Below are 13,128 nucleotides of genomic sequence, written 5' to 3'. Positions count from 1 at the left end.
TCAGTTTGTCAATATGGTGTATCACATTGATTGATTTGCATATATTAAAGAATCCTTGCATTCCTGGGATAAACCCCACTTGATAATGGTATGTGATCCTTTTAATGTACTGTTGGATTCTGTTTGCTAGTATTTTGTTGAGGATTTTTGCATCTATGTTCATCAGTGATATTGGCCTGTAGTTTTCTTTTTTTGTGACATCTTTGTCTGGTTTTGGTGTCAGGGTGATGGTGGCCTCGTAGAATGAGTTTGGGAGTGTTCCTCCCTCTGCTACATTTTGGAAGAGTTTGAGAAGGATAGGTGCTAACTCTTCTCTAAATGTTTGATGGAATTTGCCTGTGAAGCCATCTGGTCCTGGGCTTTTGTTTGTTGGAAGATTTTTAATCACAGTTTCAATTTCAGTGCTTGTGATTGGTTTGTTTATATTTTCTATTTCTTCCTGGTTCAGTCTCAGAAGGTTGTGCTTTTCTAAGAATTTGTCCATTTTTTCCAGGTTGTCCATTTTATTGGCATATAGTTGCTTGTAGTAATCTCTCATGGTCCTTTGTATTTCTACAGTGTCAGTTGTTACTTCTCCCTTTTCATTTCTAATTCTGTTGATTTGAGTCTTCTCCCTTTTTATCTTGATGAGTCTGGCTAATGGTTTATCAGTTTTGTTTATCTTCTCAAAGAACGAGCTTTTAGTTTTATTGATCTTTGCTATCGTTTTCTTCATTTCTTTTTCATATATTTCTGATCTGATCTTTATGATTTCTTTCCTTCTGCTAACTTTTGGGGTTTTTTTTGTTGCTGTTGTTGTTCTTTCTCTAACTGCTTTAGGTGTAAGGTTAGGTTGTTTATTTGAGATGTTTCTTGTTTCTTGAGGTAGGATTGTATTGCTCTAAACTTCCCTCTTAGAACTGCTTTTGCTGCATACCATAGGTTTTGTGTCCTCGTGTTTTCATTGTCATTTGTTTCTAGGTATTTTTTGATTTCCTCTTTGATTTCTTCAGTGATCTCTTGGTTATTTAGTAGTGTATTGTTTAGCCTCCATGTGTTTGTATTGTTTACATTTTTTCCTGTAATTGATATCTAGTCTCATAGTGTTGTGGTCAGAAAAGCTACTTGATACGATTTCAATTTTCTTAAATTTACCAAGGCTTGATTTGTGATCCAAGATATGATCTATCCTGTTCCTTGAGCACGTGAGAAGAAAGTGTATTCTGTTGTTTTTTGTTGGAATGTCCTATAAATATCAAGTCCATCTTGTTTAATGTGTCATTTAAAGCTGGTGTTTCCTTATTTATTTTCATTTTGGATGATCTGTCCATTGGTGAAATTGGGGTGTTAAAGTCCCCTACTATGATTGTGTTACTGTTGATTTCCCCTTGTATGGCTGTTAGCATTTGCCTTATGTATTGAGGCGCTCCTATGTTGGGTGCAGAAATATTTACAATTGTTATATCTTCTTCTTGGATTGATCCCTTGATCATTATGTAGTGTCCTTCTTTGTCTCTTCTAATAGTCTTTATTTTAAAGTCTATTTTGTCTGTTATGAGAATTGATACTCCACCCATCAGAATTTTTCAGTCCCTTTCTTTTTCTCTTCTTCTTCTGGGACCCCCTATAATTCGAATGTTGGTGTGTTTAATGTTGTCCCAGAGGTCTCTGAGACTGTTCTCAATTCTTTTCATGCTTTTTTCTTTATTCTGCTCTGCAGTAGTTATTGCCACTATTTTATCTTCCAGGTCGCTTATCCGTTCTTCTGCCTCAGTTATTCTGCTATTGACTCCTTCTAGAGAATTTTTAATTTCATTTATTGTGTTGTTCATCATTGTTTGTTTGCTCTTTAGTTCTTCTAGGTCCTTGTTAAACGTGTCTTGTATTTTCTCCATTCTATTTCCAAGATTTTGGATCATCTTTACTGTCGTTACTGTGAATTCTTTTTCAGGTAGACTGCCTATTTCCTCTTCATTTGTTTCATCTGGTGGGTTTTTACCTTGCTCCTTCATCTGCTGTGTGTTTCTCTATCTTCTCATTTTGCTTAACTTTCTGTGTTTGGGGTCTCCTTTTCGCAGGCTTTAGGTTCGTAGTTCCCGTTGTTTTTGGTGCCTGCCCCCAGTGGGTAAGGTTGGTTCAGTGGGCTGTGTAGGCTTCCTGATGGAGGGTACTGGTGCCTGTGTTCTGGTAGGTGGGGCTGGATCTTGTCTTTCTGGTGGGCAGGGCCATGTCCGGTGGTGTGTTTTGGGGAGTCTGTGAACTTATTATGATTTTAGGCAGCCTCTCTGCTAATGGGTGGGGTTGTGTTCCTGTCTTGCTAGTTGTTTGGCGTACGGTGTCCAGCACTGGAGCTTGCTGGTCATTGAGTTGAGCTAGGTCTTAGCATTGAGACAGAGATCTCTAGGAGAGTTCTCGCCGACTGATATTACATGGGGCCGGGAGGTCTCTGTGGTCCAATGTCCTGAACTCGCCTTTCCTACGTCAGAGGTTCAGGCCTGACACCCGGCCGGAACACCAAGACCCTGTCAGTCACACAGCTCAGAAGAAAAGGGAGAATAAAAGAAAGAAAGAAAAATAAAATAAAATAAAGTTATTAAAACTTTAAAAAATTATTAATATAAAAAATTTCAAAAGGGGAAAAAAAGAAGAGAGCAACCCAACCAATAAAAAAAATCCACCAATTATAACAAGTGCTAAAAACTATACTAAGATAAACATAAAAATCAGAAATTAGTCGCGTACAGCAAATCCCACATCTGCGGTTGCCCAAAGTCCACTGCCTCAATTTTCAGATGGTTCGTTTTCTATTCAGGTATTCCACTGATGCACGGTACCCAAGTTGATTGTGGGGATTTAATCCACTGCTCCTGAGGCTGCACAGAGAAATTTCCCTTTCTCGTCTTTGTTCGCACGGCTCCCGGCTCCCGGGGCTCAGCTTTGGATGTGGCCCCGCCTCTGCGTGTAGGTCGCCTGAGGGCGTCTGTTCTTCGCTCAGACAGGATGGGCTTAAAGGAGCAGCTGATTCGGGGTCTCTGGCTCTCTCAGGCCCGGGGGGAGGGAGGGGCACGGAGTGCGGGGTGAGCCTGCGGTGGCAGAGGCCGGCGTGACGTTGCACCAGCCTGAGGCGCGCCGTGCGTTCTCCCGGGGAAGTTGTCCCTGGATCCCGGGACCCTGGCAGTGGCGGGCTGCACAGGCTCCCGGGAGGGGATGTGTGGAGAGTGACCTGTGCTCGCACACAGGCTTCTTGGTGGCGGCAGCAGCAGCCTTAGCGTCTCATGCCCGTCTCTGGTGTCCGCGCTGATAGACGCAGCTCGCACCCATCTCTGGAGCTCATTCAGGGAGTGCTCTGAATCCCCTCTCCTCGCGCACCAGGAAACAATGGTCTCTTGCCTTTTCGGCAGTTCCAGACTTTTCCCCGGACTCCCTCCCGGCTAGCCGTGGCGCACTAGCCCCCTTCAGGCTGTGTTCACGCCGCCACCCCAGTCCTCTCCCTGGGATCCGACCGAAGCCCGAGCCTCAGCTCCCAGCTCCGCCCGCCCCGGCGGGTGAGCAGACAAGCCTCTCGGGCTGGTGAGTGCCGGTAGGCGCCGATCCTCTGTGCGGGAATCTCTCCGCTTTGCCCTCCGCACCCCTGTTGCTGTGCTCTCCTCCGCGGCTCCGAAGCTTCCCCTCCGCCACCCGCAGTCTCCACCCGCGAAGGGGCTTCCTAGTGTGTGGAAACCTTTCCTCCTTCACAGCTTCTTCCCACGGGTGCAGGTCCCGTCCCTATTCTTTTGTCTCTGTTTATTCTTTTTTCTTTTTCCCTGCCCAGGTACGTGGGGAGTTTCTTGACTTTTGGGAGGTCTGAGGTCTTATTCCAGTGTTCAGTGGGTGTTCTGTAGGAGTTGTTCCACATATAGATGTATTTCTGATGTATTTGTGGGGAGGAAGGTGATCCCCACGTCTTACTCCTCCGCCATCTGGAAGGTCCTCCACCTTTTGACTTTTATTTAGCACAATTCCAGGTAATCTAACGTACTTTCTGAGGACCTAAAGAAAATTTAAACCTATGAATGCAAGAACTAAAATCTGCTTGCTCAAAAGCAACGGAGGCTTGCCAATGTTAATATCTTTGCCATCATTCCAAGGGTGACTGAAGCTCATATTAAATGCTCATCATATATTATAGTGTTTGTCTGCTAGGTTATCATCTGCTTAGCTATAAAGGGGAATACCAAGGTTCATTTCAGTAGTACAGTGATTGCCGAAAGCCTCAGGTTACAGTTTCAAATATAGTGCTTTGACACAGCACATTCCAATAGATCGGGGGGGGGGGGGAAGCCATTTATAAAACCTCCCCAAGGATTATACAGGAGTCCTTTGGGGGAGAATTGAGGGTGTGGGGGGCTAGAAATCAGGGTACCTGGCAATTTTTCTCATAGTTTTATAGTTCGTTTTTACTTTGTGTTGCTTGTCCAGATAGATGCCTTAAATATCTATGTATTCCCTTTCACCACCTCCCTGTCAGACCTATGTTTCTTTCCAGATAGATAGGTTATCTTAGTTAAGATTTAGTCATTGTAGATATGAATATCCGTATTGTAAAATAGTTTCCCTAAATCAGTCTTTTTTTCTTCTCTTTGTGGACTCAAGTTGAATCATTTCAATAACACTTTTTCTAAAGAATATAAAAGTTTTATTCACAAGGTCCATTTTATTCATGAATTTTTATTGCTTCTCATTATTTTATTCAAAAGCAAGTATTACTAATCTGACTTAACAAAAGAAGAAACAGCTGAGCGAATTTAAATATCTTACCTGAAATCATGCAGCATTTAAAGATGTTCACATGTTGTTAGAGGGTTTGGAGCAACTGATTGCTTTAGTTTCCATATTTTAACTATACTGTTCTACGTTTAGCTTATTTCCGTTTAAAAAGGACTTTGTCATCAACTCCTCTTCCTGGAATGACTTGAAACATGTCATCAGTGCCATGCCAGCCGTGTCCTCAATGGAGGAGAAGAGCTGGGGTTGGGGTGCCTGAAACCCCATGACTGGCTAATGTGCAGGGTGGTTGCCAGGATTATTCTTGGTCCAAACCAAATACAGTACCATGGGCAGTGGCATAGAGAGAAATCAGAATCTTAAACAGATTGAATGTGTTTCACAGCTGGAAAATTTTAAAAATGAGGATTATATTTTTGCTTCAGCATTTGTATAGCTCTTTGGATCATTGTTGGCCATTCCTGTGCTATGCTTGATTTAGGTCATTTGCTATTTATACTTGGCTTGGGGGTAATGAAAGGCACATTTTAGTGGCTCTGGTAAAACTGCAATCAGAACTGCAACTTTCCTCATCCTATATTGAGTCAGATTTAAATGGAGGAAGAAAACCCTGACATATCCTGTTAACATGGAAAGTCAGGGAATTCCCTGGTGGTCCAGTGGTTAGGACTCCACGCTCTCACTGCCGAGGGCTCAGGTTCAGTCCCTGGTCAGGGAACTAAAATTCCACAAGCCACACAGCACAGCCAAAAAAACCCAATAAACAAAAAACAAAAAACCCTGAAATAAACAAAACAAAAACAAATGGAAAGTCAAACCATGATATCATTCCTTTACTTAAGCCTCTCCTCTCTACCCATCTCTTTCTAGGTAGAACCCAACCTCTCTAAATGGTGATGGGGCCCTACACGATCTGCCTTCGGTTCCTGTACACCTCCTGCTACTTTTTTATTATAAACATTATCATGCATAAAGAAAGGTGGAGGAGTAGTATAATGAACACCCACTTATCCACCACCTAGATCTAACCATTCAAAACGAATTATGAAGGGCTGGGAGAGATGAGGTGCTGAGAGGGTTGGAAATGAAAGGAGAGAGGACACACCGGGTCAGGCTGTTAGAGATGTAATGGAGGATGGGCTGGGCTCCTTACACAGGGAGTGGGAGGTAGGGGTGGGGAGGGGAGTGGGGAAGAAGCCCCATTTGGACTGTGGTTGGGGCTCATTCTCAGGGCAGCATTTGCTTTCCTTTGTTTGTTTCCCAGCTTTATAGAGACATAACTGACCTATAACATTGTGGAAGTTTAAGGTGTACAACATGTTGATTTGATATAGATTTCAAAGTGATGACCACCATAGTGTTAGCTAACATCTCTATCACATCACATAATTACCATCTCCTTTTTTTAAAAAATAAATTTACTTATTTATTTTTGGCTGCATTGGGTCTTCATTACTGCATGCAGGCTTTCTCCAGTTGCGGTGAGTGGGAGCTACTCTGTGTTGCGGTGCATGGGCTTCTCATTGTGGTGGCTTCTCTTGTTGTAGAGCACAGGCTCTAGGTGCATGGACTTCAGTAGTTGTGGCTCACGGGCTCAGTAGTTGTGGCTCGCGGGCTCTAGAGCGCAGGCTCAGCAGTTGTGGTGCACGGGCTTAGTTGCTCCACAGCATGTGGGATCTTCCCAGACCAGGGCTCGAACCCGTGTCCCCTGCATTGGCAGGCAGATTCTTAACCACTGCGCCACCAGGGAAGTCCCCCATCTCCTTTTTTGTGGTGAGAACATTTAAGATTTACTCTTAGCAACTTTCAAGTATTTAATATAGTATCATTAATTATAATCACCATGTTTTACATTAAATCTCCAGAAGTTAGTTGTCTTATGGAAGTTTGTACCCGTTGACCAACATCTCCCCATTTCCCCCACCCCAACCCCTGGCAACCACCACTCTACTCTCTGTTTTTAAGAATTCGGCTTTTTTAGATTCCACATAGAAGTGATATCATACAGTATTCATCTTTCTATGTCTGACTTATTTCCCTTAGCATAATGCCCTCAAGGTCAATCCATGTTGTCACGAATGGCAGAATTTCTTTTTTTTTCTCATGGCTTATAATAGTTCAATATATATGTGTGTGTGTGTGTGTGTGTGTGTATATATATATATATATTTCCACACCATGTTTTTTTCCAGGTTCATTGAGATATAATTGACATATAACATTGTGTGAGTTTAAGGCGTGCAACGTAATGATTTTTATTTATTTATTTATTTATTTATTTGCAGTACGCGGGCCTCTCACTGCTGTGGCCTCTCCCGTTGCGGAGCACAGGCTCCGGACGTGCAGGCCCAGTGGCCATGGCTCACGGGCCCAGCCACTCCGCGGCATGTGGGATCCTCCTGGACCGGGGCATGAACCCGCATCCCCTGCACCGGCAGGCGGACTCTCAACCACTGCGCCACCAGGGAAGCCCTGATTTTTTATATACATATACTGCAAAATAATTACCACAATAAAGTTAGTTAACACACCCATCACCTCAAATAGTTACAATTTTTCTTTTTGTGGTGAGAACTTATAAAATCTACTCTCTTACCAACTTCCAAATATACCATACAGTACTGTTAACTATAGTCGCCATACTGTACACTACATTTCCAGAACTTCTTTATCCATTCATACATTGACAAACACTTATGATGTTTCCATATCCTGCCTATTGTGAATAATGCTGTAATAGACACAGGAGTGCAGATATCTCTTTGAGATCCTGTTTTCATTTCCTTTGGATATATACCCAGAAATGGGGCTGCTGGATCATATGGTAGTTCTATTTTTTAACTTTCTGAGGAACCTCCGTATTGATTTCCATAGTGGCTGTACCAATTTACATTCCCACCAATAGTGCACAAGGGTTCCCTTTTCTCCATCCTCACCAACACTATCTTTTGTCTTTTGATGATACCCATTTAAAGAGGTGTGAGATGATATTGTGGTTTTGATTTGCATTTTCCTGGTGGTTAGTGATGCTGAGCACCTTTTCATGTATGTATTGGCCATCTGTATGGGTTTTTTTTGGAAAAATGTCTTAAAAAAGATAATGCTATGTTGTGTTTCCATTGTCATTTGTTTCAAGATATTTTTTAATTTCTGTTTTGATTTGTTCTTTGACTTATTGGTTGTTCAGGAGTGTGTTGTTTAATTCCCACATACTTATGAATTTTCCAGCTTTCTTCCTGTTATTGAATTCTAGTTTAATACCACTGTCGTTGGAAAAGGTACTTGGTATGATTTCAGTCTTTTAAAATTTGCCAAGATTTGTTTTGTGACCTATCATATGATATATCCTGGAGAGTGTTCCATGTGCACTTGAGAAGAATGTGTATTCTGCTTCTGTTAGATGGAATGTTCTATATATGTCTGTTAGGTTCATTTGATCTAAAGTATGGTTCAAGTCTAATGTCTCCTTATTGATTTTCTGTCTGGATAATCTATCCATTGCTGAAAGTGGGGTATTGAAGTCCCTACTATTATTATATCGTTGTCTACTTCTTTCTTCAGATCTGTATTTGCTTAATATATATAGGTACTCCAATGTTGGGTGCACATATATTTACAATTGTCATATCTTCTTGATGAATTGACCCTTTTATCATTATATAATGACCTACTTTTCCTCTTGTTACCATTTTTTTAGTTAAAGTCTAGTTTTTTCTGATATACGTATAGCCACCCCTGCTCTTTTTTGGTTTCCACTTGCATGAATTATCTTTTTTTATCCCTTCACTTTGTGTGTCTTTAAAGCTGAGGTGAGTCTCTCGTAGGCAGCATATAGTGGGTCTTGTTTTTTAGCTACTCTATGTCTTTTGATTGGAGAATTCAATTTATTTACATTTAGTGTAATTCTTGATAGGTAAGGACTTACTAATGCCATCTTATTCACTGTTTTCTAGCTGTTTTGTAGTTCCCTTGTTCCTTTCTTCCACTCTTGCTACCTTCTATTATGAATTGATGATTTTCCACAGTGGTATGCTTTGATTCCCTTTGCTTTATCTTTTGTGAATCTACTGTAGCTTTATGTTTTGTGGTTACCACGAGGCTTACATAAAACATTTTATGGCTATAACAGAATATTTTATGCTGATAACAATTTAACTTTGATCACATACAAAAACTCTCCCCTTTTACGCTCCCCTTTTATGTTTTTGATGTCAGAATTTACATCTTTTTTTTTTTTTTTTTTTTTTTTGCAATATGCAGGCCTCTCCCACTGTGGAGCACAGGCTCCGGACGCGCAGGCCCAGCGGCCATGGCTTACGGGCCCAGCCACTCCGCGGCATGCGGGACCCCCCCCGGACCGAGGCACGAACCGGCGTCCCCTGCATCGACAGGCGGACTCCCAACCACTGTGCCACCAGGGAAGCCCTACATCTTTTTATATTGTGCATTCATAACCAAATTATTGTAGCTATAGCTATTTTAAATAATTTTGTCCTTTAACCTTTATACTAGAGTTAAGTGGTTAACACACCACCATATTACAGTATTAGGGTATTCTGAATTCTTTACCAGTGTGTTATACATTTTCATGTGTTTTCATGCTGTTAATTTGCACTCTTACATTTCAGCCTGAAGATTCCTTTCAGCATTTCCTGTAAGGCAGGTCTACTGGTGATGAACTCCCTCAACTTTTGTTTGTTAGAGAATCTTTATCTCACCTCCATTTTTGAAGGACAGCTTTGCTAGGTAAGGTATTCTTGGCTAACAGTTTTTTTTCTTTCAGCACTTTAAATATATCATCCCATTTTCTCTCCCAGCTTGCAAGGTTTTTGCTGAAAAATATGGTTATAGCCTCATGGGGGTTCCCTTGTATGAGAGAAAAATTTTTTCTCTAGCTGTTTTAAAAATTCTCTCTTTGGCTTTGATTTAGATAGTTTTATTATAATGTGTCTCAATCCAAGACAGAGAAGACTGTCTTGGATTGAAATTTTGGGGCAACCTATTAGCTTTGAGAACTGGGATGTCCAAATCTCTCCCCAGGTTTGGGAAGTTTTTAGCCATTATTTCTTTAAATAGTCTTTCTGCCTCTTTCTCCCTCTCTTCTCCTTCTGAAATTCCAATGATACAGACATTATTTCTCTTAATGGTGTCCCATTAGTCCCATAGGCTTTCTTTATCCCCTTTCATTATTTTTTCTTTTTCCCAGAGCAGCATTTAACTGGAGCTGTGCCCAGCCATGTCCTCGCCATCAGTCAAGGCCAAATTCAAACCCTCCTAAACCTTCCTCAGCCTATGAAACCTTCCAGAGACAAAGATTACACAGCACCCTTCAATAGTGTATGTCAGTGTTGGCCACTGTCAAGCGATTCTCCCTTAAGACTAAACTTGAATTCTTGCCATCATGTCCTTTCAGCCCATTTCATCCTGTCCTTTTCTTGGGAGACAGAGCCGTCTGGATAATATCTCCTACATATTGACGTCAACAAATTTCAAGGCAGAAGTACTATATCATTTTCATCTATTTTTAAAAATCATAATTATCTTCTTCAACAATCTTACTAGCTCTTTTGAACTTGACCACATCCCACGGAAAGAGGCAGGAGTTGAAAGGAAAACACACTGACAGGTTAATCCCAGTTTTCTTACTGGGTGACATAGAGCTAGTTACTGATCATGCTGAGTGTTTAGAAAGTAACAACTTCCACAAAGGTGGTTGTGAACACTCAGCAAGGTGATCTACAGTAAATGCTTTAAGTGTTAGTTTTCTCCCCTGTCATGTTAAAGTCAGGGCTAATTATTTGTACTGATATTTTGTTTTATTTTTTCCTTATTTCTCCTATTTGTTATTGAGACTAGTGCAAATGCATGCATATTCATGTCTAAACAGGATTAGTTTCTTTGTGCTCAAATGTCTTGGCAGCTTTGCTATTGGGACTGGGTAATTTACTATTCTGCTTGGCCCTGATTGAGATGTAAAGAGGTGGAATCATGCACACATGATTCTTGAGAGTACTATGTTCATAGCGCCGTCTATCTAGGTCAGGGTCCCTTAACCTCACGCTTGACATTTGGGGCAAATAATTCTTATTTGTGGGGAACTGTCCTATGCATTGTACAATGCTTAGCAGCATCCCTGACCTCTACCCACTAGATGCAGGAGCACCCTCCACCCAAGTGGTGACAACCCCAGATGTCTCCAGGCATTGTCATTTGTCCCCTGGGATGCAAAATCATCCTGGTTGAGAGCCGCTGCTGTTCCTTACTGATATAGACTTGCTTTGAAGAGAACAAAATGACTGCCACACCATCTGAGGTTGTCATCTGTGAACCTGTGATCTCTAATTACTCTCTATTCCTGGACATTCTCACCCTACTGAGAAAAACAGCTTTTCACCGAAAAAGGGTAGAGCACCAATGGTCTCCCTTCAGTGAAAATTGTGAAGATGAATGCAGTAAAAGGAATGCAAGGAGGAACTGTGTTTGTAACTTGTGCAAGTTTGATGTCATTGTGGGACCATTTTTCAAGCTGTCCAGCTACACCTGTTATGCTTCTTTATGCTTTGACTGTCCCTCTCTTCCATGTCTGTAACAGGAATTCCTTCGAAAAGCCCTTTCTGACCACAAAGAGTCTGGGCATGAAGTCAGACTGCTGAGGTTCCAACCCCAGTTCTGTTCATTTCCAGCTTTGTGATCTTGATTCCATGCTTCGGTTTCCTCACCTAGAAATTGAGGGTGGTGCTAGCGCTTACCTTATAGGGTTGTTGTGAGGATTAAATGTGGGGACACATGTAAAGCAGTTACATTCTGCCTGGCACATAATAAGCACTCAACAGAGTTTGGATTTTATTATTACTGTTACTGTTATTAGTAGTATTAGTCTCTATGATTCAGAGTCTCATCTCCTTTGTAAAGCCTACCTGACTGACTCCTTGTGCCCACTCTGACCTCCTATTTCTCTGAAATCATGAAAAGTTTTATATTCTTACAAATCAGAATTTGTTCCATCATCTTTTATCTGTGTCTTCTGAGTAAAACCTCCCCATAACACAGGATGTAATGAGCCAGAGATTATGTGTTCCATATGATTTGCATTCTCTCATCCATCCCACTTATTGGATAAGTAGTTGTTAATACTGTTGAGGGGATCTATATCCCTGGAAAAAATTGGGTAGTGGTTTGGGAAAATATCTTTTCTTTCCTATTAGAACTTTCTTCTCCCCTTGCCCACTCTTCTTGGTTGTATCATATATATTCAGTGGGTAGAGACATCAGCATGCTATTGATACTGAGGTGAAAACTCCCTCCAGACCAAGGCACAATTCAGGAAGATCTTACAAGCTCTGTCTTCTGTGCCTGAAATTCATAAGAACCCACACTCATGGTTGGAATGAAATCTCTACAGAAAATATCCCAGAAATAGTGGGACGTTCTACAGTGGGTGGAATACGCATGACCTATATTACATATATGAAAGGCATCCCCTCCTACTCCCTTAAGGCAAAACCAGGTTTAGCTGGAGGTCTACCATTCTCCAACACGAATCAGATGTAAATCTTGATTAGTCTAAGCCAATTATGCTAGTCCCCTGAGAAAGCTTCCCTTAGTCTTAAAAAAGTCGTTAAAAAAGAGAGAGATTCACAGGAAGAAACTGCTCCTCTTTCCATGTTGTCATTTCTAGATGTGATGCTTGAAATGAATGTAGCCATCTTGTGACCCCAAGGGAAGCTTTAATCAGAGCAGAGCCAACATGCCAAGGGTAGCACAGTAGAAAGATGGAAGAAACCTGGGTCTTTGATGGTATCATTAAGGCGCTAAGTTAACTAACTCTGGATTTAACATGTCATGGTCTTTTATTTGCGTGAGTTAATATGTTTTCCTTGTTGTTTAATCCAGTTGAGTAAGAGTGTCTTCTTACTTGCAACCCAAGAGCATCCTATCTGGATAGATAATTTGGAAAGACCTTGGTGAAGTTATTAAGAGATTGTATAAGTTAGCTTTGTGCTACACAAAAAGCCAGCCTAAAACTCCGTGGCTTGAAACAACAGCCATTTGTTTAGTTCATGAGTCTATGGGTTGACAGTTTTGTCTGGGCTCACCTGAGAAATTCTTCTGGTCTTAGCTGCTCTCACTTATGCGTCTGTAGTCAGTTGCCAGGGAAGCTGGGGGCTGGCTAGTCTAGGATGGCCTCAGCTTGGTTGTCTCATCTCTGCTCCAGTGGTCCCTTGCTCAGGCTTGTTCATTTGATAGCTACTCAGCCTTCAGAGAGAGAGAGAGAGAGAGAGAGAGAGAGAGAGAGAGAGGGAGAAAGAAAGGATGGACTGGCCCACTATCACTTCTGCCACATGCCACTGGCCAAAGCAGATTCAAGAAGAAGGAAATAGACTA

General features: G+C 41.6%; 1 protein-coding gene across 3 annotated transcripts in view; it reads left to right on the top strand.

Moving 5' to 3' along the window:
* The first annotated feature begins 9,224 nt into the window (after window positions 1–9,224).
* ACE2 (angiotensin I converting enzyme 2) overlaps window positions 9,225–13,128 on the top strand; it is a 63,173-nt gene continuing 59,269 nt past the window's right edge. For all 3 annotated transcript variants that reach the window (XM_029239973.1, XM_029239972.1, XM_029239974.1), the window contains exon 1: window positions 9,225–9,489. The gene's annotated coding sequence lies outside the window, so the exon portion shown is untranslated. The remainder of the gene's footprint in view (window positions 9,490–13,128) is intronic.

This window comes from Monodon monoceros, unplaced genomic scaffold (assembly GCF_005190385.1).
Source record: "Monodon monoceros isolate NGI ecotype Baffin Bay Population unplaced genomic scaffold, NGI_Narwhal_1 Super_Scaffold_22, whole genome shotgun sequence".
NCBI classification, from domain to species: Eukaryota; Metazoa; Chordata; class Mammalia; order Artiodactyla; family Monodontidae; genus Monodon; species Monodon monoceros.
The sequence above is the reverse complement of the archived record's forward strand: the minus strand, read 5'-3'. Positions and strand labels throughout refer to the sequence as shown.